The sequence below is a fragment of the Aulonocara stuartgranti genome, assembly GCF_965226115.1.
Source record: "Aulonocara stuartgranti genome assembly, chromosome: 14".
Classification (NCBI taxonomy): domain Eukaryota; kingdom Metazoa; phylum Chordata; class Actinopteri; order Cichliformes; family Cichlidae; genus Aulonocara; species Aulonocara stuartgranti.
The window spans coordinates 30786461-30813806 of record NC_138950.1 but is presented as its reverse complement, the minus strand read 5'-3'; the positions used below and the strand labels follow the sequence as shown (position 1 = coordinate 30813806).

General features: G+C 37.9%; 1 protein-coding gene and 1 long non-coding RNA gene across 2 annotated transcripts in view; both read right to left on the bottom strand.

Annotated features, from left to right (window-relative positions):
• Positions 1–27346, bottom strand: part of lsamp (limbic system associated membrane protein) — a 480200-nt gene that overhangs the window by 380144 nt on the left and 72710 nt on the right. The gene's annotated exons all lie outside the window — the stretch shown is intronic.
• LOC309688248 overlaps positions 14422–27346 on the bottom strand; it is a 58675-nt gene continuing 45750 nt past the window's right edge. Inside the window, exons 2-3 of the long non-coding RNA XR_014271019.1 lie at positions 14661–14688; positions 14422–14494 (exon numbers count right to left, since the gene is read on the bottom strand). This is a non-coding gene — a long non-coding RNA (uncharacterized lncRNA). The remainder of the gene's footprint in view (positions 14495–14660; positions 14689–27346) is intronic.

Genomic DNA, 27346 nt, shown 5'->3' with positions numbered 1-27346 from the left:
CGATCACTACGGCCGTCTTCTTCTGTTTGTCTACCACCACTATGTCCGGTTGGTTAGCCACCACCATTTTGTCCGTCTGTATCTGGAAGTCCCACAGGATCTTAGCTCGGTCATTCTCCACCACCCTTGGGGGCATCTCCCATTTTGACCTCAGGACTTCCAGGTTATACTCGGCACAGATGTTCCTGTACACTATGCCGGCCACTTGGTTATGGCGTTCCATGTATGCCTTGCCTGCTAGCATCTTGCACCCTGCTGTTATGTGCTGGATTGTCTCTGGGGCATCTTTACACAGCCTGCACCTGGGGTCTTGCCTGGTGTGATAGACCCCAGCCTCTATGGATCTTGTACTCAGAGCTTGTTCTTGTGCTGCCATGATTAGTGCCTCTGTGCTGTCTTTCAGTCCAGCTTTGTCCAGCCACTGGTAGGATTTCTGGATATCAGCCACCTCCTCTATCTGCCGGTGGTACATACCGTGCAGGGGCCTGTCCTTCCATGATGGTTCCTCGTCTCCCTCCTCTTTCTTGGGTTTCTGCTGCCTGAGGTATTCACTGAGCACTCGGTCAGTTGGGGCCATCTTCCCAATGTATTCTTGGATGTTCCTTGTCTAAGAATACATTGGGAAGATGGCCCCAACTGACCGAGTATATATATATATATATATATATATATATATATATATATATATATATATATATATATATATATATATATATATATATATCAGTATTATTGGGTTGTTCACACAATCCCTAAATGACACCTTTGAGATCAACTTCTTCCATTAAGCCAGAGTAGAGTCAGCCAAGTGTATCAAGCTTCTCAGCTCTTCCTGACTGAAACCTCTGAACCTCAACACATTCCCACGAGTTTTCCTTCGTCTGTGCCTACAGCTTATCATATTAGTCAGCTTCAAGGTGTATTTCAGTCTTTGTGCAATAGAAATGTCCTTCAGCAGGTGGCTGAACAAGATATCAGGACATAAAGGGACCTAAAAATCAGCTGCATAAATTCCATCTCATTACACAGCCTCAGAAAAAATACCTCTGATCTTTCCCATGGGGTCACTAAGACTCAAACCATTCTGAGGCTTTTAGTAGATGCAGATATGGTAGGAATTTTAAAGTCCTATGTTGCCTCATTCGTCGAGTTAGCCCATTCACAAACTTGGGTGACCTGCTGCTCACCTGCCCCACCAGGGTGACTATAATAACCCATCAATCTTTTATGCCTGAGTGGTAAGAAAGGCACCTATAGTATACGAAAAGGGAGTCATGCTCTTGGAATATGTGCAAACTGTGTACTAGCATTGTCTCAGAAATAAAGCAGGACCATCTACATAGTGAATCCACAGGACAACTTTCCATTTCCCCTCAGTGCATCTTAAATCAATTTGATCCATTAAAAGATTGTTTCTAGATTACGTTTGTATCTTTTTGCTTTGCATAGAAGAGTTAAAACTTTTTCAGTGGTTTTAGGAAGGGATCGCGAACTCGTGTATTGATTTTAACAGCGGAATTTTGTTTGCTTTTAATGAAGGAATGCCGAAATAAAGGTTTAAAGATCACCAGTTTCAGGGGTTTCCATTTTAAACTATACAAACTGCCACTAAATGTGAAGGACTACAAACTGACTAGGTAGTGTGACTAGGTTAAATATAGGCTGGCCAAAACCAGGAACCTATATCGCATTATATATAAATAAGGGTCAAATCACAGGTTGCGAACCTGAAAACTCACTTGTTCACACCAGCAACTGACTCTGACATCTGGGTGGGCAAAATCTCCCAAGCCAATTAGCTTAATAAATCCGTTATTTCTCTGTCTCAGTCAGTTTGCAAACATTCAGGAAGCAGCTCCTTATTTTAGCCACTCTAATCATTACTTTCAGTGCTTAAAATGAGGCCCTGGAAACAGGTCATATCGGCAGTAATTAATTAACAATTCACTTGAATACAGTCCAAAATATTATTTTCAATTTTTATTTTTGCCAAAACCAGCCTGTCCTTTATTAAAGACTGTTTATGATGCAAAAAAATACAACTTTGTATCACTGCTGTACAGCCACTACAGCATTTTACATTCTAGGCACTACTCTAGCATAATTACTTTGTGCTCTTGTAATTGATGAAATGCCCCACCCATAGAGCAGTGGACAGTCAGAATAAATCATCCACTGCAATGCAGTTACAGAGCTGGAGAATTTAGCCATTTATCCAAACCAAAGCTTTTTATAGTTGAAACCAGATCTACGAGTGCAGTCTCTACCATCCTCATGTTCCCTCATAATGTTCTTTTCTGGAGGATTTTGACTCTGTACTGTGCTTTCTTCCAAATCATCTCCATACATCACAGGGAATGACTCATTGAAGAGTGATTAGTTGTTTCTCTATGATGGCTATGACTTCCAAATGGCAGAGATCAGGGCCATTAGACTTTATCATCTCTAAAGGTAACAGTGAACTGCAGAGGACTTTGTCTTTAGCTTCATTTTGTATATGGTTTATGACAAAGTGACTAACTTTCAAGCTTGCAAGGTTATTTTTTCACTTCTATATACAATGTAATATCTTAATATACATTTTGCTAGTGCATGATTTATATGCCTTAAACTAATTAAAACTAAAAAAGTTTGAGGTTTGAAGTTAATATAACTTCAAGTAGAAGTTTTAGCACACTGTTTGTTCTTTCAGAGTTGCCTCTTATGACATTTAAACCTAAAGAATGTATGAAGGCACACATTCATAAACATAAAGTCTGCATGGTTCCATCTATGCCTGTTTTCAAAGGTCACACACAATGAATTACATGATTGAAGATTATTACACGTTTTAAAATGCATCGCTTTTTGAAATGTTGTGCCCTTTTCTCTCCACTTCTCACTCATCCTTGTGATCACATAATTTAAATGGTGCAGTTTTGTATTGTTCATGTGTTATGCATTACAATATGCTGGATGTCAGCCTTCTAATTGTTTGGACATATAACACTGCAGGAGGATGCAGTGCATGATAGATGTCAGCCACCTATAATTCTGTGGAGACTTTGCACAGTGCTCCTACACTCCTAACTCACATGTCTTGCAACTTTTGAAATACAGCATACATTCCTTTATTAGTTAAAATAGAAGGATCAAAAGCTAATTTTGTTCTTAATATTTTACTGTGTAGTTAGGAGAAATCAGAAGACATCGGTACACCTGACCCTGATTAAAGTCATTCTGTCTAAATAAAGGCCCCTTCAAAAATATTCATTTCTATTGCTTGTGCTGTGCAATAACAGTTTCCTGAAGAGTACTCGCAAAACCCAGCTGAACTTTGACCGCTGTGTACTGCGACACACCTTCGCTAAACGAAGCCTACAGCTGCACTAAGTTCAACCAAATAACAGAAAACTTTCTGGGCATAACTGAACTTTTTGACACAGTTTACACAGAACCTTTGAGTAAGTCATTCCTTTCTATGGCTCTGACGACCTCGGGAGGAAAGCAGAATTGTGGAAACGACATACTCTTTGAAATGACAGGGAGCAGGCGCATCTAGTACAGGCGCTCTAGTAGAGCGGCCTCAAAAAAACCTGACACACAAGCAGTATGTCAGGTTTTTTCAAGGCTGCATAGAATAATATTAACGATAACAGAAACTTTATAAAAACTGACCTAATGAAAATTTGGTCTTATTTGACCTTGAAGGACAGGTCTGGGATCCAAATGACGTGCTATTTAGAATCCACATATATAATATTTTATACAAATATATGTTGCCAATACACACAATAAGAAACATAGTTTTAAATAGCTCTATATGTGTAGCTCTATATAGCAATACTATCATGTCAACCTTCAGTGCAATCATTGACCTTGAAGGAAAGGTAAGAGGTCAAATGTGACTTTCTATATGTTTACGATACACACCACACTTGTATGAATCATAGTTTCTAAGTTCTAATGCTTTCTCTAAAACTTTGAATAGTACATCATTATATTGACGCTGAATACCTTGGCAGATTCAAGCCAAACTTTAATGGATTGGTTAATATGACCTCTACTACTCCACTTCAAAGTTTTATCAGAATTAATTAGCCTTTCAATCTATCGTGTTTAAAGACAGAAAGAATGACATCCACAAATAGCTAAAAACCACATAATCATGTTGGCTAATGTAATAAATGACACATCATTTATCCAATATGTGCTTAAGGCATGTGGCTGATAGCCAGAATATATCGTACAACAAAAAAAAGCAGAGCTCTGTTTAAAAACAACCTTTTTTTCAACATAGTTAATTGTTACACTGCATGGCAAGAATGTCCTGGGATTGAATCCACCATCAGCCAGGTCGTTTGTGTGTGGCGTTTGCATGATGTCCTCATGTCTGCATGGGTTCTCTCTGGGTACTCCAGCTTCCTTCCACAGCCCATTGACATGCATGGGGTTACCTTAACTGGGGAATCTAAATTGACTGTAGTTGTAAGTGTGAATTTTTTTCTCTCTCTGTTTTTGTACACCACTTTGCATGTAATCATTAGTTCTTCCAGAGTGTATCTTTTGACCGGTCTTTGAACGGTGTGCTGCAGATGGCTACCACTGCATGGGTCTGGTTCTGCCAGAAGTTTCTTCCTGTTAAAAGGGAGCTTTTCCTTCCCACTGTTGCCAAGTGCTTACTCATAGAAGGTAATCTGATTGTTAGGCTTTCTCTGTATTATTGTAAGGTAACCTTACAATATAAAGAATATGGAGAAAACTGTTGTTGTAAGTTGTCGCTATATAAATAATTAAATTTATAACTCTAATAAACTGAACTGAATTTAACTGAATGTTGGCCCTGTGATATACTGGCAGGTTATCTAGGTCGTAGTCCTGTCTCACTCTGTTATTTAACACAAAAAAGTGTATTTGGTGGAAATCTGAGCTATTTATGGAGTTTTCAGTTTGCCTAAGTATCACTGAATGTATTTATTTGCATAACAATAAAATAAATAAGGGTAGAGAAGATATTTTCACCCAATGGGCTTTACAGATGATTTTATTTTACCTGTTACATATCTAGCAAATCTTACTAAAGGGCCCTCTAGCTGGGGTAGGGTTTGTCTTAAATAACTATAAGAAAATGCATTCTAAGACGTGTTCTCCAAATGTTCTGTGCAGCATTTTTCGTGATGGGATACTTGGTAGTTCAGGACGTTGTGTTGCCTGTCTATGGACTCTCCAGGGTGATGAACCTCAGTGGGTAATGACAGTGCATGCTGGGTGTTTCATTACCCTGAACCTGCTTAGACATTTGGGCTTGGCACTGCCGGACACAAAGCCTGTTAGCTTTTGGCCAAGTGGGCATTCTGTTTACCTTGAGCAGACCACACATTCACTGTTACATGATGATATCCAAATAATTATAGGTGGAAATTTCGACAACTAAGAGTCCTTTTTATATACTGCTTATACTGTTTATAACTGCTTTTGGACTGCTTTTTTAAAATGGAACTCAATGCATTCAACCTGTTCATATAAATGAGCTTATGAAGGACATAAGAGACAAATAATTCTCAATGTCACATGTTTTTTTTGAACACACATTTAAATGATCAATGAATGTAAAATACGTCTTTTTTTGAGTAACCACTAAGGCTGCTAAAATCATTTCTGAGCCAAAGTACACGCTCAAGTCTTCAAAGGGCAGCAAACTCAATCAAAATACAACTGCAGTTGCACACAAAGCCCTGCGATAAGTTCCTATCTGAATATTGTAATGTTTCTGTACACTGCTGCATTTCATTGAATCCCAATGTCAAAATTCACTACAGAGTAAGATGGAAATAAAAATAAGAGAATTTTATGTATCTAAATAGAAGTTAAATTAATAAAGTTTATGTAGGATTCTGACTGGGTTGATAATGCAATTTCATATGTTGCTTTTGTGGTGCAGGAAGCCAAATCACTCTACTTAGAAGGTGTGCATTTCTCTGTTGTTTATACCGTATATTCAATTATTTTGCAAAGTTCAGTTTTGAAGCCTCTGTTTTAACAATATGACCAGACTAATGACTCCATATTTAAAAGAGAGTGTAAAGTTCAACATACTCACCTAATGTGATCAAACTTGGTTAGGAACTTGTATCTGTATAGGTGCATCACACATATAAAGCACTAGAATCTCACCCAAGAAACATATCACCCTCAATGAGTGGATTTGTTAGGACTATTAAAAGCAGAGTAAGCAATATTACTTGCAACAAATATGCTACATGCTACCATGGTCAAGAGGTTGATTTTAGTAACTTAAGCCTAGCAGACAACTCATGGTTGTAATGCACTTTGGTGGTTAGCAGTGTCTACTCACACAAGAAGGTCCTGGGTTTAACTTCACTGGCTCGCTGTAACCTTTCAATGTGTTTCTTTCTTTCATGAAGTTAGGCATTTTAAGGAAGTCTATAGTGACAAATTCTCTTTTGTAGTCAACCTCCAGGAGCTGACCAAAAAATTGTATTTTTCAGGATTTCTATGTTTGCGTTCTCTTTCAGGCCCACAGGTCCCTGCTTAGGGTTAGCCTCTCTCCAAGCTGCAGCTGTTTCACGACTTTTTTGCTTTCTTTTCAGTGCTTTGATTATAATTTCATACAAGCTAACTGAAGCAAAAAGTAGGTGTATTTTGTTGAGAAACTGAAAGGAAGATCAAGGTAGATCTCACCAAAGTTTCTGCACCGAGCAAATCAGACTGAGAAAAATACTACAGGCCAAAAGTGCCCATATGAAGATGAGTTAATATGGTGTCTGGCAGAGCAATATATTCCTAAATTGGTTTTGCATTTAAAGTGAAAGACAGAAGAATAAAGGAACCAAAAAAAAGTATGGGATAAGAGGTTAAAGAGGGTGGGGTGGGCTTAGACTATGACTGACTGATTAAAATGACATTCAATGTGTCAGATAAGGTGCTGTAGGGAGATTTTATATCCTCTCCTCACACAGACTGTTCCTAATGGAAAGGATTTATAAGTCTAATATAGACCACTGGACCTCTGGAATGGCATTTTAGATGGCTCAGCTTAAGTATATGTTAAATAGAACGAAGTGAGGAATAGGGTGGGTGGAATTTCTTATGTTTAAACCCAAGAGGCAGAATCTATTTTTATCACTGTATAAATGGCAGTCTAAAGTTGATATACACAGGTAATGCATGACACAAGGCAGTCTCCCCTTGTGTGTATTAGTGTTAGTTTATTTAAACATCCCGGCATGTTAATTGCACATAACTTATGTGAAGCAAACACACTAAAATATTGTCATAATCAGAGTGAAAATACTTTGACGGGTGATTTGTTTGAGACAGTGCAGTCCACTGTCACCTTATTCACAGCACACAGGTAGACACTAACAGTGTACTTTAATGTGATCTGACTGTCAAGAAGCCACTAGAGGACATGAGCAGTCAGTGAAAGTCCAGTCATCACTCTTACAAATAGAGTAGGCAAAAAAACACCTCTCAGCATAATGTAATATCATGCAACACCCAGTGGTTCAAAGCAACCAAGAATATGTACACAACTGCAAGTTTAGAGTACTTTTACAGAATTTCAGCTTATGCTTATACACCTGCAGAAGTAGGAGAAAAATATCCGTACACAAAACACAGTATGTGTTGTCACTCATTCTTAATATGTTTTTCCTAATGAACTAGACTTGACGTGACCAATTTCAGAGGAACACTTTGTTTTCTTTCTTTCTTTCTTTGTTAAGACACTTAACAATGATCTATGACTAAAAAAGGCACCAAAACAAATAGATGAACGGGTGGTGTGTCTATACACAATACTCACCAAAGAACCAGTCTTAAACTTTATCTTTAGACACTTTGTTACAAAAAGCCTGTTGCAAAAGCTGGAACAAAGCCAAAGAGCACACAGTTTAATAGGAAGGAATAGTATTATTGAAACAAGAAGGAAATTCCCAAAGAGTTATTATGTGAAAACCTGATCTGTCTTTATATGATGTGAGCTAAGTCCTTTAAAAATTTAAGGAAATTGGACAAGTAGGGACACAAGAAGTGTCAGGCCTAAAAACAGTCTACTATTTCATCCAGAAGAACAGTATATGTAAAGCATGTTTTTAAGAAACAGGACAGGCCTGACACAGGGTCTGACAGATCCAGCTGGCCCGTCAGTTGTTCTATCTACTGTTTACTGAAACCTCAGTGAGAAAAGGCTATGATATGCAAAGTTAAGCAATAACTCAGTGGCAAAAGGTCTTATGGGGACATGAATCCAAATTCCTCATTCTCATCAATATGTAGGAGAGCGGTCCAACAGTGAGTGTGTACAGCTACAGCTAGTAAAGCATGGTGAAGTCCTCCGCCATGGCTCGAAGCTAAATTTCAGTCAGTGGTGTCCGAGATCTTGTTAAAATTGATGGAAGTATAAATGCAGGAAAAAAACCCATCAGGTTTGGATCCACCATGCTTCAGCATCCAGAAAGTGTCCGATTGGCAAAGGCTTCATTTTTCCCCATTACAATGATCCCAAATACAGTGTGAATGGTTAGAAAAACATCTAATAGAACACAATGAGTCATTGATTGGCCACCCAGACCCGTACCGCAACATTATTGAAATAGTGTGCGATTATCTAGACAAAAAAATGGAGCAAGAGGAAGCCAACATCCAAATAAGAGCTCTGAGCTTTCCTTATGACGCCCGCAGAAGTGTTCTTGGAGATTATTTGAAGAAATTACATGAAACTTTGTCCAAAAGCGTTCAGGATGTGCTGTATTGACCCAACTCAGCATTTTAACAACTTCCAAATTTCCTATGCTTAATATACCAATCTTTATATGTCATGTATCTACAAATTATTATTAACTAAAGTCTAGGATAAAAAAACAATAATAATACCTTCATTTCATTATAGGCCCAAATTATAGAAATGTGGATGTTTGAAATGGGTGAGAATAGAACACGCATACACAGAGTCAACACACTGACATACAGCGCGGTTAATCCCGAGCTGTGTGTCAGCTGGCATTTTCTATTCTAGAGGGAAATGGTCTGTGACAGACATTACTGCAGCACACACACTCTGAATAGGAAAGTAGTTCATGTTTCTATACTGGAGACACATTCAAGGTTACACTGCACTATTAACACTCAGAAGAAAAAGGAATACAGAGCAAAAAAGGCAGATAGATAGATAGATAGATAGATAGATAGATAGATAGATAGAGTTGTCAAATGAGGACTGGCAGTACATCAAATAATAGCACATTCAGCTAACAGACTGCTAATCAGTAGATTTCTTAGTATTGCATAAGAAAAGAGTAGGGTAGTAGGGGTTTTGGCAAGAGATGACTTCCTAGTCATTACAACAAGCCTTGCATCCTAATGTGCACCAGTGTTGAAACAAAAGACCTTCAGCGCCATACTAAGGAATTAAAAGTCTAGCCAAATGTGCCTCCTTAGTTCACACAGCAACAGAATCTGAAAACCAGACTATCCATTAGCCACATTTCTATGCAAATGACAGTCCAACACCTAGACAGAAAACAGCATATTTCAAATTGCTTCAAAAGCAATTTATATGCCCCTCCGTGCATCACCACCATACACATGCCAGATGTATGCGTATTTAATTGTGTTTTTTTTTCTACTGATAAAGATAAATCCCTCATCTTTAATTTAGAATTGCAAATACTGCTTAGTGAAAGAAACAGGCATGACTGCACTCATTTGTGACTAACCATTGAAAAGTGAAATGGTCCTCAACTAAATGATGACAGCTGAAAGTCAGACTTGTTTTGTGGCTGAGTACCTAAAGTTTATGATAGATTCGGTAAGCTAATTGACCAATTAAATAAAGACTTAAATATACAAAAAGGACTTCTCATCCAATTAGTATTTTATTTAAAACGATCTGGCAAAAAGAAGAAGAGCCTTCCATTAAACTGTGATGAACAGTTCTATATAAAAAGTAGTGTTTGTGCTGAATTCAAAGTAGCATGCCACAGTATTTGTTATTGTTTGGCGCCAAAACCAACTGTCTTTTGTGCGGTAGTAAGATGAACAGTAGAACCCGGAGGAGGAAAATTGACACTTTTTAATGATAATTTACCAAAGGAAAACTTCTAAAGAGCATGTAACACTGATGGCACTAAACTAGGGGTTATCAATAAGACTATGCCTTTACTTTGCTTTTGTCCTTCATGTTTGACTCCATGAAGGACAAAAGACACCAATAAGCGATTCCTTTTATGCTACAGAAGATCTATAATAGAAAATTTAAACCAATTCGCTACAATGCAGTGCATGTTCAGGAATTCAGAATTCACCGCCAACAGAACTGCAAGAACAAAAAACAAAAAAAGTTTCCCCTAACTTTACTACTTATTATTTACAGCACTGCATGTGCATTTAACAGCTGGTTAGAAAGTGAAAACAAGGAGTGTTATCTCAACTGTTCTATTTCTATTAATACTGGAGCTGTATCTAACACAGCAGTACTTTTCAGCCATGATTAAAGCAGGCGACTCCTCTGTAGTCCTTGTCATAAATCACTAATGTCACCAACTGGGAGACTCATGTGGATGTTTTCATTTCTTTACCCACTTGGCTGCATGGATTTACAGCCTGAGCAGACTTGACATGAACACAGCACTATCCAGTCATTGATTAGAATTGGTGTCATTGAACAAAACAGCTGCCACTGCAATGCTCATCAGCACTCATCACTCTTCAGATGTGTATTTGCAGAAGCAAATCTGATAACATTATTAGGCTAAACCATGTATGGTTTTAGAAACATTGAGCCATGTGTATGCAATAGTTTCTGAATATTACTAACCGATAATAAAGAAACCACTGAAAAGAAATGGATGACACCTGAATTTCATATAATCGTGGCAAACTGTTGACACAACCTTTGATGGTGCCACAACAATTGCTTCCCTGCCTCACTTTGATCCACCCTTATTGTCTTCACTACCCACTTGTTATTCTCTACAATTTGCATTTGTCACTGAAAGAAATAGAATAACAGCATGCAGATAGCTGGCCAGCTTTTTCAGCCTGTTGTTTAGAAGTACTATCTGATCACTGATAATTTCCTGGTTTAACTACGGGAGTGGAAAAACTCAATCTCAATTTAATGACTGGAAGTGTGTTAAGGAGCATTCACACTAGGCAACAAATGTCTTCTGTGAGGTTTCACTGCCTGCATGGATGATTGAGCCACTGTGGACACTGGTTCCAAAGTCAATGCGAAGTTAAACTACATCACTTGGCAATTTCACACTACACAGCTCTGTGTTTGTAATAAGATAAGATAAGATAAGATAACCTTTATTAGTCCCACACGTGGGAAATTTGTTTTGTCACAGCAGGAAGTGGACAGTGCAAAAGTTATGAGGCAAAAATTAGGATACAATAAGAATAAATACAGTACACAACTGTACAGAATAGAATAAAATAAAATAGCCTGTGTTTGAAATGTCCAACAGTCAATAGTTGTCCATTCACCATTCATCAGGGCTTCCTTTTAATCCAGGCCAACAAGAAATACAAGCTTGTGTTTTCTTTTTATATGCATATATATAAATTGGACATATAGATGGCTTGAGATAACACTTTTGGGCCTACACTCACTTGTTCAAAGTACTTAAAATATCTTTTCTATACCAGATTTCTGCATATACAAACCATAGATACTGTAGGATCTGTATAAGAGGTCTGCAATCCTCCCTGTGCAGCATATGCTTACGAGTGAACGAGTCTATCCTTAGATGGGGAAGAAGGATTCCTACAAGCAAAGGAAAAACTACATGTGGAAGATAATGACTCCTGCAGCTGCCAGAATAGCTTCACTCAGTTAGTTTGATTCATTGATAAGAAAGGCAATATGTCAGGTAAGAGAATAGTTTGTGTTCAAGGTGAATGACCATGTGTTGATAATAGATTTTTCAAATGATATTATGCTACAGGCCAATGGAGGAAATACTTCCAGTTAAGCAAAGAACCTAAACGTCTGACATCCAAGTCTGTTTAAGGAATTCAATGTAAATTAATTTCAGCTCACATTGGCCAAATTCAAAAAAGGATCCTACTTATGTTATGTTGGAATAAATGATAAGAGACCTGGCATTGCTGTTTTGATATCAAATCTGTCACATCGGCTAAACTTTCTGCAGTAGCTAACATTATACAAATGCTTAATTTACCATTACATAACTAACTTTCACGTTAGTTACCCGATAGTAGCTACTGTGGGGTATGCAAGCGTCCTCATCTCAATCTGTGTGTAAATAAAAGGAAATATCATCATCACCGAATGAGTGATTTACACATAGTTATTTGTCAAGTGTTGTGCAGTTCTGCTGGACAACACTACAATCAATTGGGGAATAGACAAAGAGGGATTCAAAGAAATAAAACCATGAATGGTTTTTGTGAAAATAGTCTGAGAGAGGGAATAGCACCAGGCCAGGGCCACAGGAGAGATATTGGCTTGACACCACCATAAATCATGAAATCGTGGCCTGCTGAGCTAAAGAAAACAAACATTGACATGTGCAGCATATGAAGACAGCCATGGAGAAGTGTTAATACATCACAAGCATAAATATAAATAAATCATAGCCAGCAGATCTACCAAATCACCACTTTATTTTTTAGACATGTGTATAACTCAATAAAACAGCAATAGATCCCTTAATCATTGAGCTTTTGGAGGTTTTGCAGATATTGTGAGGGTTCATTCAATTATGTTCTCATTTCTGAGGCCATAGCAAGAGAAGATATTCAATTTGTTAGACTCCTACTGAAGTATCTCAAATATTGCAGTTGGGTATTTATATTACTCTATTTAATTTTATTTTACTTTACTTCTTAACAAATAGGCTATCAGAGATGCTACTCAGCATAACAGATGGGTCCAAGGTGAGCTGAAAAAGACACAAGGCGATTTCCCTTTGGTGAAAATAAAAATGTTAAACTGATTATGAAAAATTTTTTTTTTTATCTGTGCAGCATTAATGTGCGGCTTTCATGACAAAATTTTAAAACATTCAAAAAAGCATACTGAACAGTGCTAAAAACAGTGCTACACAACATTTTACTTAAATCACACACCTCAGAAGTCAAAGAGGGCTAAATTTGCACAGTTAAGAGTGCCTTTATTTGAAGATGAGCAAGTCCAGCTTTTCTATCTGTTGCTCTGTATCTAACCTGCTGTTACAGCTGGGGCTCCTGGGCTAAAACAGGCATCATTAAGCTTCTTGGTAGCCTTTACCTGTGATGACACAATTGTATGATGGAACGGTGCTAAAAAAAAAGACATTTACTATTTTACACATACAGAATAAAGTGGAGTGCTTGTCTAACTACACTGGTATTATAATCTCTAAGTACAGGAAAAGCAGACGCAATCAAGTGCATATGCCAATTATAAAATCTCCTCTTTCTTTCACAGCCTGTATATTAAGATTCACTCATCTCATTCTCTGTCCTCCAGAGAGTGTGGACCAATAGCTGTGCATTTATCCCACTAGAGGACATCTCACCTAGGAATGCACAGGCCTGACTCTGGTCCACTAAGCTCTGAATTAATCCCTGCCTCTTTCACCCTACTGAGAAATCAAGTTAAGCAGTACTAGATCCAAACTGGATCAAAGATAATGGAGTTTATTCTTGTTATTTTTATCAGCACTTTCTGGAACCCTTCGTCTATTTCGGTCTATTAGATCCCTCTATGGTTGCTTCTAGGGTGGCACAGGAATTTTGAGTTTAAGTAGCAAAAAATGTTATAAAAACATTATAAGGTCCATAATCTGGAAAGCCCCACCACACCCCACATTTTGCGGTTTATTGAGGGTTATAACTCATGTGGTCTTTTGATATTTCTTTTTAATCTAGAACCAAATCAGGTCAAGGCTTCATTCATTTTCCATGTGTTAAAAATTACAGTATCAACAATCTCAGCACTGTGTTTATGACCATCCCAAAGATAGCATTCAGCTCAGAGCACTTTGCCAGTGTAATTACAGAGTAGTTAGCTTGTATATATAAAGAGTGCTTTTGGTAATGTGGAGACATATGTAAAATGTAATATAGTGATCACATATGTAATCAAAGAAGCTGAAGCTGACTATAGAAACTAATGCTATAGATGCTAACTACAGATCTGGGCAAAATAATAATAAAAATACAAGTAATGAGGTTATAAATCAATACTCTTGAAGAGCTGCATGCATTCAGCTGTGGGTCAGATAGGCTGGGAACCACAGTCGTATTTTTACAAATAGCCATTAAAGCACTTAACTGACAACCAAAAGTTCCAAAAGTCATTAGCACCAGAGTGCAACAGCCACACAGTATGTGTACATCTGTAAAAGAAACAGTTTTACATTGCAGCATTCAGAGGGAGTGCTACTGAGTGGATATGGTGTGTTGGTAGCATTAGACCAATTTTGCTCCACTTTGTAATTAATTTTCACACTTGATGGCAAGAAATGTCTCCCGCACCCTGAGTAAAAAAGAAGAAGAAAACAAATCTCAGCAAATCACTATACCCATGTCATGATATGGAACATGGATAGTTAACTAAAACAGAAGTTCAACAATAAAGTCACAAGTCAGTAATAACCTAGAGACATGAATCTGTTTCCATAAAGAGGTTATGAACTCATTACCTGAGTAGTAGCTGGGCATGGACAAGTACTTAAATGGAAAAAGAAAAGGGGGTTAGGGGAAGGCTTGCAATTTAATATTAAAAAAGACTGTGAATACTTTATTTTAGTTTCCAATAAATAAAAAAACATAAATATTAGAGTTTTTCTATTCTTAAAAATAAAGAGATTGGAAAGGTCTATGCCATCAACATTATTAGAAGATATAAAATTTATTTTACGTTGAATTTAATGTTTTTCTTTTTTCAAAAAAGCTTAAAAAAACTACTTTAACTTTAACAAGCATGTAGGATTGTGTCAAAACAGAAAGACGATTGGAGCTATTTAACAACAGTGCTGCCAATATTATTGATCACCTAATGTCAGCTTCACATTAACACAACTAGCAAAATGTACATGGAAAACATCTTAATCTGTTAAACCAGTCAGACATATAACATCAGGGCTTTCTATCCAACCAACACTCAAAATAACAGTTGAACATTTAGTTTAGCAGCAGCTCCCTTCTAAAATGCAGCAGCCATGTACCTGCTGTAGCTTTTAAGCTGTGCTTACACTTAATAACCACCTCAGTCTAGAAAATCCGTAATACAATGTTTTTGACACTGATTCAGTGTCATGCAACACAACTCTGGGGTTTTTGCTTTCAAAAATGGTTTTCCAGGCTTTTTTTTTTGTATTTGACAAAATGAAGCCAAGCCAGCTTTATTTACAGAGTGCATTGAAACAGCAAGTGCTTAACATGATGGTGCAATACTTGATAACTGGGTGGCATAGCTGATAATGATTGGTTCTGATTCTGGAGGATAAGGTCTGTGAGCGATATGGTATCAGATTTTTGGCCAAATTAATCACAAGATGGATTAAAAAAAATAGTAGCTGTACCTAGAGGTATTATTCACATATGTAAAAAGAAAAAACTCTGCCCTAATATCTCATCTACTTTATCGCTGTTCCAATCTCACGTCTTACCTTGGTCTCCATCACAGTTTTATTAAAGATAATCAAATTGGAAAGTGTTTTTGTTTTTGGATGAAAAACTGGTTCAAAGCAACTTACATCAAACACATTGTAGGACATCCTACCATACTAAATTTGTAGCTATGCATGTTCGTGTGAATGTTCCTTCTTTAAATCAAAGACATTTCTGATCTCAACTCAGCTTTGATAGAATATGAGCTCTGTGCAGTCCACAGCCTCCTGAGCCAAGCAATGACTGACACACTTTTTGCTTCTGAGAGCTCATTTGGCACCGTGGAACATGCATGTCCCAATGGTGTAATGTCCCCAGGGCAATTCTACTGTGGTGTGAGCGGATTTGTGCGGCTGTGTGTGTGTGTGTGTGTGTGTGTGCGCGTGTGTGTGTGAGAGAGAGAGAGAGAGAGAAGCAAATGAATGACTCTTAACAGAAGAAATAATCCCATTTGAATGTGAAGCTTATATTAAAGAAGTGAAAAACTGTCATTTTCGGTCTAAAATCGATATAAGGAGATGGATTTATTTAGAATGTGTTCTTTTTTAATTTTAATCTTCTTGTTCTTTTGGTTTCTCCCTTTAGGGGTTGGCACAGTGGATCACCTGCTTCCATCTCACCTCATCTCCAACCTCCTCCTCTGTCACACCAACTCCAAGTAATACATCCATGTGGTCTTCCTCTTAATGAGATGGTAATTATATTATTTGGTACCAAAATTAAGCATCATGTTATAACTTTAAACGTTCTTAAAAAGCATGCATAGATGCACAGATAAACCAAGCAAAATGCAAACCCTGGCCGTCTTTTCGTCTGCACACAAAGAACGAGCTGTTGACCAAAGAGCATGAATGAGCCAAATTAATTACGATAGTCTTCTGATTATTTCAGATTCAGATGTGTGGCAGACCTGGTGTCAAGACCATGAAATCGTCTCTATAATAAATGACTCAACATTAAAGCATACTTATACACTTGAAAACATTGAAAGTATTTTCAAGATTAGAAACATAAATAAACGCCACACTTAGTAGATTGGGGCCTCTGATCATCTAATTTAAATCACAAGAGGATTTCACTCCCCTTTGCTGAAATTACTCAATCAATCACTTCCTCTCACTCTCTTCTTGAGAGCAATAAAGGAAAGTCATTCCTTATTCAGTGTAGCTTAAGATATAAAAGGCTGTTGTAATGAGTTATTAACACAGTCGTAATGGACACCATGAAAACATCAAACACTCAGTCAGTCACCTTTGATCAGAATACATCATCTGAAGAATCTCCCCCAGATTAACATCCATTTTGTGTAGTGAACTGAAAATAGGGAGTTATAAAAATTACTGCTCTAAAAAGCCCAATTTAAATACATTATGTTCAATGTATATTAGATCTTTTTTAATGGATAGACAACTGCTTAGTTATGATAAAGTATTGTTCTAGATACAGCGAGACATGCCCTCTGCTGCCTCTGGTACACCTATTCGTATGAGCTACAGAAACCTGAAGCTTTTAACAGCAGCCTGATTCATTCGTAGATGGAACACTAAAGTATGTAAGCTTGTGCAAGTTGATCACAGTACTGAAACTACTATCTGATATGATGATCACAGGTTAAAATCTTGTGTTGTTTTTTTTTTTTTTTGCAATGCCTTTTAAAGCAATACAGTATGTAGAGTCACACAGCTTCAACCAGGTGAGGTGGCTATAAATGTGATGTGTCAGAACTCTAATATTTCTTCTAACCAAACCTGTAATATGAAGTGTTTCGTTTGTCTGTATTATCTGCAAAGGATGGTTTAGGGATCCTTCTATACAATCATGCCATTTTTTGATATAGCCGTGCATTTTAATCTTCTCGTTCACTGCCACATTCCCATCTGCCAAATTATTCCAACATTCCTACATTCACAGTTCTGGATCCCCATGTTTGAGCAAAAAACCTTGTCTTTGGAGTGTGGGAAGAAATCACACGTGGGAAAGGGAAGCCCTAGCTGACCAAAAGTATTGAGGCAGGAACAAGAACATTCTCATTGATGAATCAAATGATATTAAAGGAATAAGAGTTTAGAATAATAAAGACTATAGTTCCGGTCTTTAAATTTTATTCTATGATTACGACTGCACTGACACTCATGGTAATGTTACCTGAATACAAGTCTATAGAATAGAATTAGTCTAACAATCGCCTCATAACTATGGTAAAAAAAATCCAATCTTCTAAAGCGGTAGCCATCATATCACTAAACCAACGCTAATTGAACATCAGGCTCAAAGGACTGATTTATTATGTGCTGCAGATAATCGTGTATGCCTTCCAGCTTGTGTATTTTTGTATATATAAAGATATTGATGATCATCTCTCACACTGGCTTCATGGCTCCAAGTTCATTCCAGAACCTAACTGAAAATCTTTCTCCTCACATACAGGGTTTAAGACCTCATAACAATATCATCTCAACAGAGCACTTCACTCTCGGACTGCAGGCTTACTTATGGTTCATATTTAAAAGTAGAATGGGAGGCAGCGCCTTCAGCTTTCAGGGCCACCTCCACTTTGGCACAGACATCCTCGCTACCTTTAAGATTAGGCTTCAAACTTTCCCCTTGGATAAAGCATCTGGTCAGGGATGGATCCGGTCACCCTGAACCCTCCCTTAGTTACAGTGCAATAGGCCTAGGTTACTGTGGGCTTCCCGTGATGCATTGAGTGTTTCTTGTTCGCTCACTGTGCTTACACACCTCTCTGTATGTAATCATTATTTATCTATCATCGTTTGCTCTTTTCCACAGTCTGTCACCCTCCCCTGGTTGTGCCAGAGGTTCTTCCTGTTAAATGTTGTTTTTACTTTCCACTGTAGCTGAAATCTTTATTCATTGCTATTATTTTGATCTTGACACTCCTGACCTATAACTCTTCTGTTCGGTCGTCTTTTTGATTAAATCTTTTTTACTGCTGTAAATGTAAACGTACAACAGCTACAGCAGCTATTCCCCCAAAATACACACTAAAATTGAATGGATCTGATGTTAGTTGTAACAAAAACCAGATAATATTGAAATTCCTCTCTTCACACTTCACTAGTTTGCAAGTCAAATCCTTACATGGTTCTTTGGCAAAGGGAAGAAAAATCTGAAGTCATTATCTTCACATCATTATCGTGCTGTGAAACATCTGGGATCTTAAATTGACCAAGATGACATGCAATTAATATTCAAGTTAAAAGTGCTGCTTTCTAAATCAAGGAGTTTCACTTTTCCTCCAATCATCTAAAAGACTAATTTAACATTAAATCCTCTTTTTTAAAAATCTGTAATCTGGTCCTGTTTTAGATTCCTAATGAGAACAGAAGTACTGCTAATCTTTTGACCAGTAAATAAATAAATAAATAAAATCTGTCCTCTGTGAAATTCTGCCTGTGATAAATGGTGTAAACCTTAATAATGTTATTTTAAACTATCAATTTATTTAAAATTAGATTGTCTGAAACCACTTTAACCACACATTACAACATTTACATCTTAACTGATTCACTTAAACACTTTGTACAATTTCCAAACCATCTCCGTCACTCGCAAGCTGCTATCACAGCCAACCTGCCACACTGGAGTTCAAAACCTTAGAAGCTTTTATTTTAGAAATGAAACTGTCCCGATTCGCGTTTTTGAGGAAAAGACAAACGACTGCAAAGTCCCAGTAAGGTGCGTCAAAACAAGAATTTTATTGAAACACATATGGGGGGAAGTCGAGCACAATCACTCAAACAGCGTCGATCTTCCCCGGACAATGCTTGGGGTGTAATATTTACACAGTAATAATAATGATCATGAATAGTAACAGTAAAATAATATTTCATCCCGACAAAACACATTCAAGTCTCCCGCCACTTCAAGGGGCTTTCTTAATAGCACCTCTTTGGCTCTCATGGTGTTTCAAGGACCAAGTTCACATTACTCTTGAAAAATTAAGAAACCATTCATATTTGTTTGATGAATGGTATTTGATGATAATCCCTTATGAGAAAACTAAGCTATATTGGAAAATCCATCTGTGTGTCTGTGTGATGAAAGAGAGCAAGGGCAAGAGCAATCTGTAGCAAGAAAGAAAAATAAACGTTACACACTAGGCAGCCAGAGGAAACGACACAAGTAATAATTGATATTCACCTTTACGAGGTGACTATTAACATCTCTCCATGAAGAGAGGTAGCAGTAGGAGCCGACACATAGTTCCCCATTGCATTTCTGGAAGATTTACATCTGATCCCCATTAGATAGCCTGGCATATAATTCTGATACTGTTAAAATGCATATGATATTTGATCCATTTGTTTCCTAATTTTGCTAAAATGTGTCACTTGTACTCTCATATTCTTGCAGATTTCAATTGCATTGATGCATGAATCCAATATTATACATTTTCCAGTATTTTAACTGGATATTGCTGAGTTTAAAAGCCTCAATGGATGTATCAGTGACAATTAGTTCTACCGTATGTTGTTTACTACACCAAATATCACCAGCAGTGCACAGGTCACTACCAGGAGAGCTAACATGGCAGTTAGGAAGCTAACGGTAAAGCTCAAAGGTCCTAGATACCAGCTACACTGACATGTTTTACTTGTATTTTTGCCACAGTTTTATAATTAAACAAAAAAATGTGGTCACAAAGGTCTCTCTCATGTATAAGTCAAGCATGATGTTGCCTTACGGAGAAGAAATGATTCTCAGTCTATTCCTCAGAAGAATACGGCTTATTAATTTAACACCGGTATTAATCAGGGTGTTTTTGTTTTTTTTAAGCGAGGAGATTAAATGGCTAAACCTGTGATTAGTAGACAAGCCGCTTTACAAACCGATGCAGAGCTGCCCACAGTACAAATAAATGTACTCTAATGGATCATTTATTTTGTTATCCTTGATGTTGTTGTGGAACCTCAGAATTGGTTACAGAGACAAATTGAATTGCGCTTTCCTAAAGGTGGTGGTGTTGGGGGTTAGTAACATTTATTTTCACCTAATTAGTCCGCCTTTAGAAAGCTCTTCCAATGAGAAGTCATCTTAAATTAGCATGAAGTACTGTTAGAGGAAGACAGAGGAGATGGCACTGCTACCTATGTGATTACAATGCAAATAATAAACCAGCATACACGTACACTCTACAATAAAGAAAATGCAAACAGATATGAACAAAGCCGAACAACAAAGAAAACTAAAACAAATGTCTCTCATACTGCAAACTTAAGCCTAAATGTGAGTTTAATTTTTGCTCAGAATGATTAATGCTGTCCCCCTGCAGCTTGGTTAGACTCAAAATCACAGGCAGAAAATACTCCGTGTGCTGTAGTCCCCTAATAATTACAGATGGATCTTTTAGCCATGGCCAACATTGTCAGAAAAGCTAAATTTATTGGCCATGGCTTTTGTGTGTAATTTGCCTCCAGTCACCTGCAGTGTAGTGAATCTGTGTTAGTGAGCAGGCAGAATGAGAATCAAGTTATAATCTGTGGAGAGAAAATCGCTGTCAGCCTTCGTAATACTTTATCAGCCATGCCTTTTCATTGAACTCAGCCTGGTTTCAGCCACCCATTTAAGTTAGGGTAAAAATCCTGGTGGATATGAGGGTCAGCACAGCAACTAACTGTAATTTTCCGGGCCTGTGTTAAATGTAGTGAAGTGGAGTTGGGTTAATAAGGTCACTTCTGAGGAACCACAGGAGGAAGGAGGAGAACTGTAGCTAAAGCTAAAAGCTGGATTTTTTTTTTTAACCTGTCCATTTGGCACATTTTTGAAACAACTGTTTTAGAAATTACTCTGTACTTTTAACAAGATGCACAGAGAACATACTAGAATAACTTAAGGTAAGCTTCACTGCTCAGTGGTCTATTGTACAGCAGCAGATTTTCACATTGTATCGCAAATAAGACTGTTACACTAGTCTTATTACAAATGGAAATTTTATTTGTGCCTTGTTGTGACTGTCAGACAAATCTAACCACAACAATAAAGACACCACAATTACTGACAGTAGCACACTGAGAACACAAAAGTTCTGCAGTAATATCATCAAAAACCCAATGTACAAGTGACGCCCATATTATACCACATCAAATCATTCATCACTGGGAGTTGTACTGTGTGGTATAGACATTTGGCTGCCTTATCTTATTAACGAGTAACTTTCATTGCTTATTTATATATGCTATATTTATGCCTATATTCATATTTTCTTTTTCCCCTTTATTTTTATTCTTATTTCTTACTATGCAAATTTCTGTCTGTGTTCTGCTCCTGGAAACTGAATTTCCCGGAGGAACATACCCGAGGGATAAATAAAGATCTATTCATCCATCCATCCATCCATCCATCCATCCATCCATCCATCCATCCATCCATCCATCCATCCATCCATCCATCCAACCAACCAACCTACTTCTGGGCACAAGATGTTTGCAAAGGTGGTACCCTGTAACTCCGTCCCACGGTGTATGCACCATGAAGAGGGTTTGTGACATCAGGAAGGCTTGTGGTTTTCCCACCACTCGTGACTCCCAAAGGCAGGTCATACTGTGTTATTCGATTGAAACACGTTTGTACAGTAAACCCAGTTTTCAGTTACTATTTAAATTCATCCCCTTTGTCAAGAAGTGATTTTGCCTTAAACTTCACCCCAGGTAATATTCTCTCTGTAAGCAATGCTAACAGCATGGTTATGTTTATCAGGTAAATGTGTTTCATACAGTGTAAACAGAACATAAATCAGCCAGTCAGGCCAGCCTTTTAGCGTTATAACTAAAGCTAGCTTATGTGTATTATTTCATGCAATTATATACAAAGAATAGCAAAACTGATGTGTCATGTTATATGATAATGATGAATGAATGAGGGAATGTGAATGGGACTTCCCATGAGTGTATTGTGAAAGTGGATTCATGTGAGGCTCTTGCCTGGTTTAACTGTATTTGTTACAGTTCAGAGTAAAAAAGGATGTTGGCTGGTCTCACTGGAGAAAGGTAGTTAGCTGTGTGCATATAAATGCAGTGTTTTACCCCAAGAAATCCTGACGGCTGACTTCATGCATTGTAGGTTTGAGCTCAGAAACTTTTGCTTTACTTTTTATTACTGACTCTGGGTGCTTATGGGTTTGAATGAGTGTGTGTGAGGGTGTGTGGATGGATGGGTGTGTTTGTCTGTGTCTATGTATGTGTGCGCACACACTTATTGACTAAATTAAAGGCTAATAAGAAAATCAATGTACTAAGCAGGGTCTTTCAGTGTAATCACCACTCTTCTACTGTATTAAGTCCTTATTGATTTATCTTTTATTTATTTTCATCTCAGATGTTCACATTTTTTAGAGAATTACTGTTTCATTAGTGGCATACAACAATCAGATTGTTTTTAAACAGCAATAAATAATCAAAAGACAGTAAATATACAAAATTATGTGCTATTCTACAAAATAAACAACAACAAAAACAAGCAAAAAAGCAACAGTAGACCTGCCAATGGGTGGGGAAATTTTGACAAACTGTGACAACTGATGGAGTCATGAACCTCTTACAATTCAGTATCAAATCATGTGCTTAATTATTGAGGTTTTGGATTGATATGACCAGTAATCATGTGACATTAACCTGTCAGCCATTTTGGACGCGTAACAACCATGTTGACGATGCAGAATCAGTCACACAGGCTTACAGACCATCTGGAAACCACCAGTCATGAGGGAAAAATGAATATTCCCCAAACAGTTGCAAGTGTTTGTTTGGAGGTTTATGGAAGTTGTAGTAACTCATAGTCTGCATGGAAGCAATGGACTGGTCTATAAAGACTGGCCAGCTACTCTCTGACCTGTAGTGTGCGAAATGTGACATAAACTCCAGACCATTTCATTTTAAGCCTGTCTCAAAGTAAACCTCTATTAGTATAGTATCCAAAGTAGAAATATTTCAGCTGTTAGCGATGTGTCGTCCATAAACGAGCTGGCTCTACGAGTTGATTCCTTGTAGCGAACACAATGAGCGGACTCCCATCGGGGTGAGTCAAATCTTTATCTGCTCCTGCTCCACTCTGTGGAGAATCCAAACTGGCAGTTTGCATGCCAAATATCCTTTGGCAAGATACTAACCCCCAAATACTCTCCGATTCATACACCAGAATGTGTTTGAATGTTCGATAGAAAGCGCTGATATAGAAAAGGTAAAAAAGTAGAGCTTGGGTGTGGCGGGGTGTAGTTTGTGGCTCAGCTGCTGTGGAGGGGTGGAGCAGTGGGTTTAGGGTGTGGTGTCAGGGGAGGCTGACCCACACAGCTGTTCTCCATCAATCAGTCATGCCTTCCTATTTCAGTAGGATGCTCGGAGCTGAAGGGAGGGAGTGTGTGCTGTGCAGAGCAGCTGGAAAGCTGCACCACAAAACTGTAAATAAAAAACACTGCAAGGCAGATATTAGTATTAAGAAGCATGTCTGATCGACTAAATGTGTGTAAACAATATGCAGACAGTAATACATTTTTTTATACACGTTTTGCTATCGAGACTGCTATATCACAAGACAGACCAAGCTAGAAGAGACAGATCGATAAATATATAGTGGACTGCAGTTTGAAGATGAATAATTATGGAGGGTTAAATGTGATGGAATATTTAGATGAGACAGAGTGGATGACTGGGGCCAGCTGCTGGTTGTGTAGAGCAATCGTGAAACCTTAGCTGAACCATGTAGAGTCTAGATTGGCAAACTAATCCGAGCAAGTAAAAAGTAAATTCCAGAGCAGAGCAGCCCAATCGGATGAGTTCCGGGACTGTGGAGCAAGGCTGAGGAAGCGAAAGGCTTCACACTGTGGCGAAGCACAGTCGAAGGTATATGACAAAGAGAGGTTACAAATCCGGTGGTGGAAGGGATAACATGTTAAAATGTGTTTCTTATTTTGCTGTAGCCAACTGTAAAGTCACATTTAAAATTCAGGGGTTTGTTCAATGTTCAAAATTCGAAATACTGCATTGGAAACAAAACTATCGTTAGAGCTAACTTCCAGCTTTTACTCCACCTCATGATACTGCATGTTTCAGTACAGAATCATTTAAGCTCCGCCCACACTGGAAGCAATTCATCCATCACACAGTGACCACTGATCACTTGCACACAGTTGCACCTTGGTAACTCTAATGTATTTACTACTAGGTCATACAGGGAGTGCAGATTTATTAGGCAAGTTGTATTTTTGAGGAATAATTTTATTATTGAACAACAACCATGTTCTCAATGAACCCAAAAAGCTCATTAATATCAAAGCTGAATGTTTTTGGAAGTAGTTTTTAGTTTGTTTTTAGTTTTAGCTATTTTAGGGGGATATCTGTGTGTGCAGGTGAGTATTACTGTGCATAATTATTAGGCAACTTAACAAAAAACAAATATATACCCATTTCAATTATTTATTTTTACCAGTGAAACCAATATAACATCTCCACATTCACAAATATACATTTCTGATATTCAAAAACAAAACAAAAACAAATCAGCGACCAATATAGCCACCTTTCTTTGCAAGGACACTCAAAAGCCTGCCATCCATGGATTCTGTCAGTGTTTTGATCTGTTCACCATCAACATTGCGTGCAGCAGCAACCACAGCCTCCCAGACACTGTTCAGAGAGGTGTACTGTTTTCCCTCCTTGTAAATCTCACATTTGATGATGGACCACAGGTTCTCAATGGGGTTCAGATCAGGTGAACAAGGAGGCCATGTCATTAGTTTTTCTTCTTTTATACTCTTTCTTGCCAGCCACGCTGTGGAGTACTTGGGCGCGTGTGATGGAGCATTGTCCTGCATGAAAATCATGATTTTCTTGAAGGATGCAGACTTCTTCCTGTACCACTGCTTGAAGAAGGTGTCTTCCAGAAACTGGCAGTAGGACTGGGAGTTGAGCTTGACTCCATCCTCAACCCGAAAAGGCCCCACAAGCTCATCTTTGATGATACCAGCCCAAACCAGTACTCCACCTCCACCTTGCTGGCGTCTGAGTCGGCCTGGAGCTCTCTGCCCTTTACCAATCCAGCCACGGGCCCATCCATCTGGCCCATCAAGACTCACTCTCATTTCATCAGTCCATAAAACCTTAGAAAAATCAGTCTTGAGATATTTCTTGGCCCAGTCTTGACGTTTCAGCTTGTGTGTCTTGTTCAGTGGTGGTCGTCTTTCAGCCTTTCTTACCTTGGTCATGTCTCTGAGTATTGCACACCTTGTGCTTTTGGGCACTCCAGTGATGTTGCAGCTCTGAAATATGGCCAGACTGGTGGCAAGTGGCATCTTGGCAGCTGCACGCTTGACTTTTCTCAGTTCATGGGCAGTTATTTTGCGCCTTGGTTTTTCCACACGCTTCTTGTGACCCTGTTGACTATTTTGAATGAAACGCTTGATTGTTCGATGATCACGCTTCAGAAGCTTTGCAATTTTGAGACTGCTGCATCCCTCTGCAAGATATCTCACTATTTTTGACTTTTCTGAGCCTGTCAAGTCCTTCTTTTGACCCATTTTGCCAAAGGAAAGGACGTTGCCTAATAATTATGCACACCTGATATAGGGTGTTGATGTCATTAGACCACACCCCTTCTCATTACAGAGATGCACATCACCTAATATGCTTAATTGGTAGTAGGCTTTCAAGCCTATACAGCTTGGAGTAAGACAACATGCATGAAGAGCATGATGTGGACAAAATACTCATTTGCCTAATAATTCTGCACTCCCTGTATAGACCTGGTCTATACCTCAAAACAAGGTGCCGGAGCTTAAAACCATGAAAGTAATGGAATACTTTTGCTGAATTAAAGCTGACTAACTCCACTGGTTAAACTGCCCTGTGGGAGTGCTGAGCGGAAAAAATTAAAGGAAGTGTTTCACTTTCAAAAAACTATGGTGCTAACTGTACATGAAATCAGGGATAATTTTTGTCATTTTGTGACCAAATTTCGATAAACACATGGAGTTATTATAGGAAGGATTTTGCTAATAAAAAATAATCAATTCAATTTCAGTCCTGACAATGTGGTTTATATTCTGTATAAGAAAAAATATAATAAAAATACAAATGAAGGCATATGAAAGCACAGCAAACTCTACTTTGCAAACATATTTTAAACCAAACCCATGAGTTTTGCGTTTTCCTACACAGACTGACTTGTAAAAGCTAATTGACATTCTCCTCTTTCCCCCCTTTTTCTTTCACAAGGCCTGTTTGTAATTTTGACCTTAAATAAAAGAAAACAAAAGTTGTTTTTTCCAATTTGCCAAAAGTAATGTGAAGGCGAAAACAAAACTTAAACTGAATACATTTTAGATTTGAGTTTTTTATGTTATAGAAGACAGGACTTCTCACTGAGAGTCAAACCAGGAATGGTGATTGGTCAAATGGATGAAGTGTAAAAGATTTGTATTTTAGCATGAAAACACAAGTGAATGCTTTCATGCATTATTCATGATGCTACAGTGACACTTGTGCCTCTTGGAACTGCATTCACGGCTTGTTTCACAGAAAAGATCCATAATTTTAAAAATAATGTCACCTGATAAGACAAGTATCAGGTGACTGTAAACGATGAGTAATTTTGTTGTGACTATACAGTATGATTAATCTTTTTTTGTTTTTTTGAGTAAAATAAATAAAAAATACCATAAGAACCCAAGAATCAGAGAAAATAGAATGCATGCATGCATGCA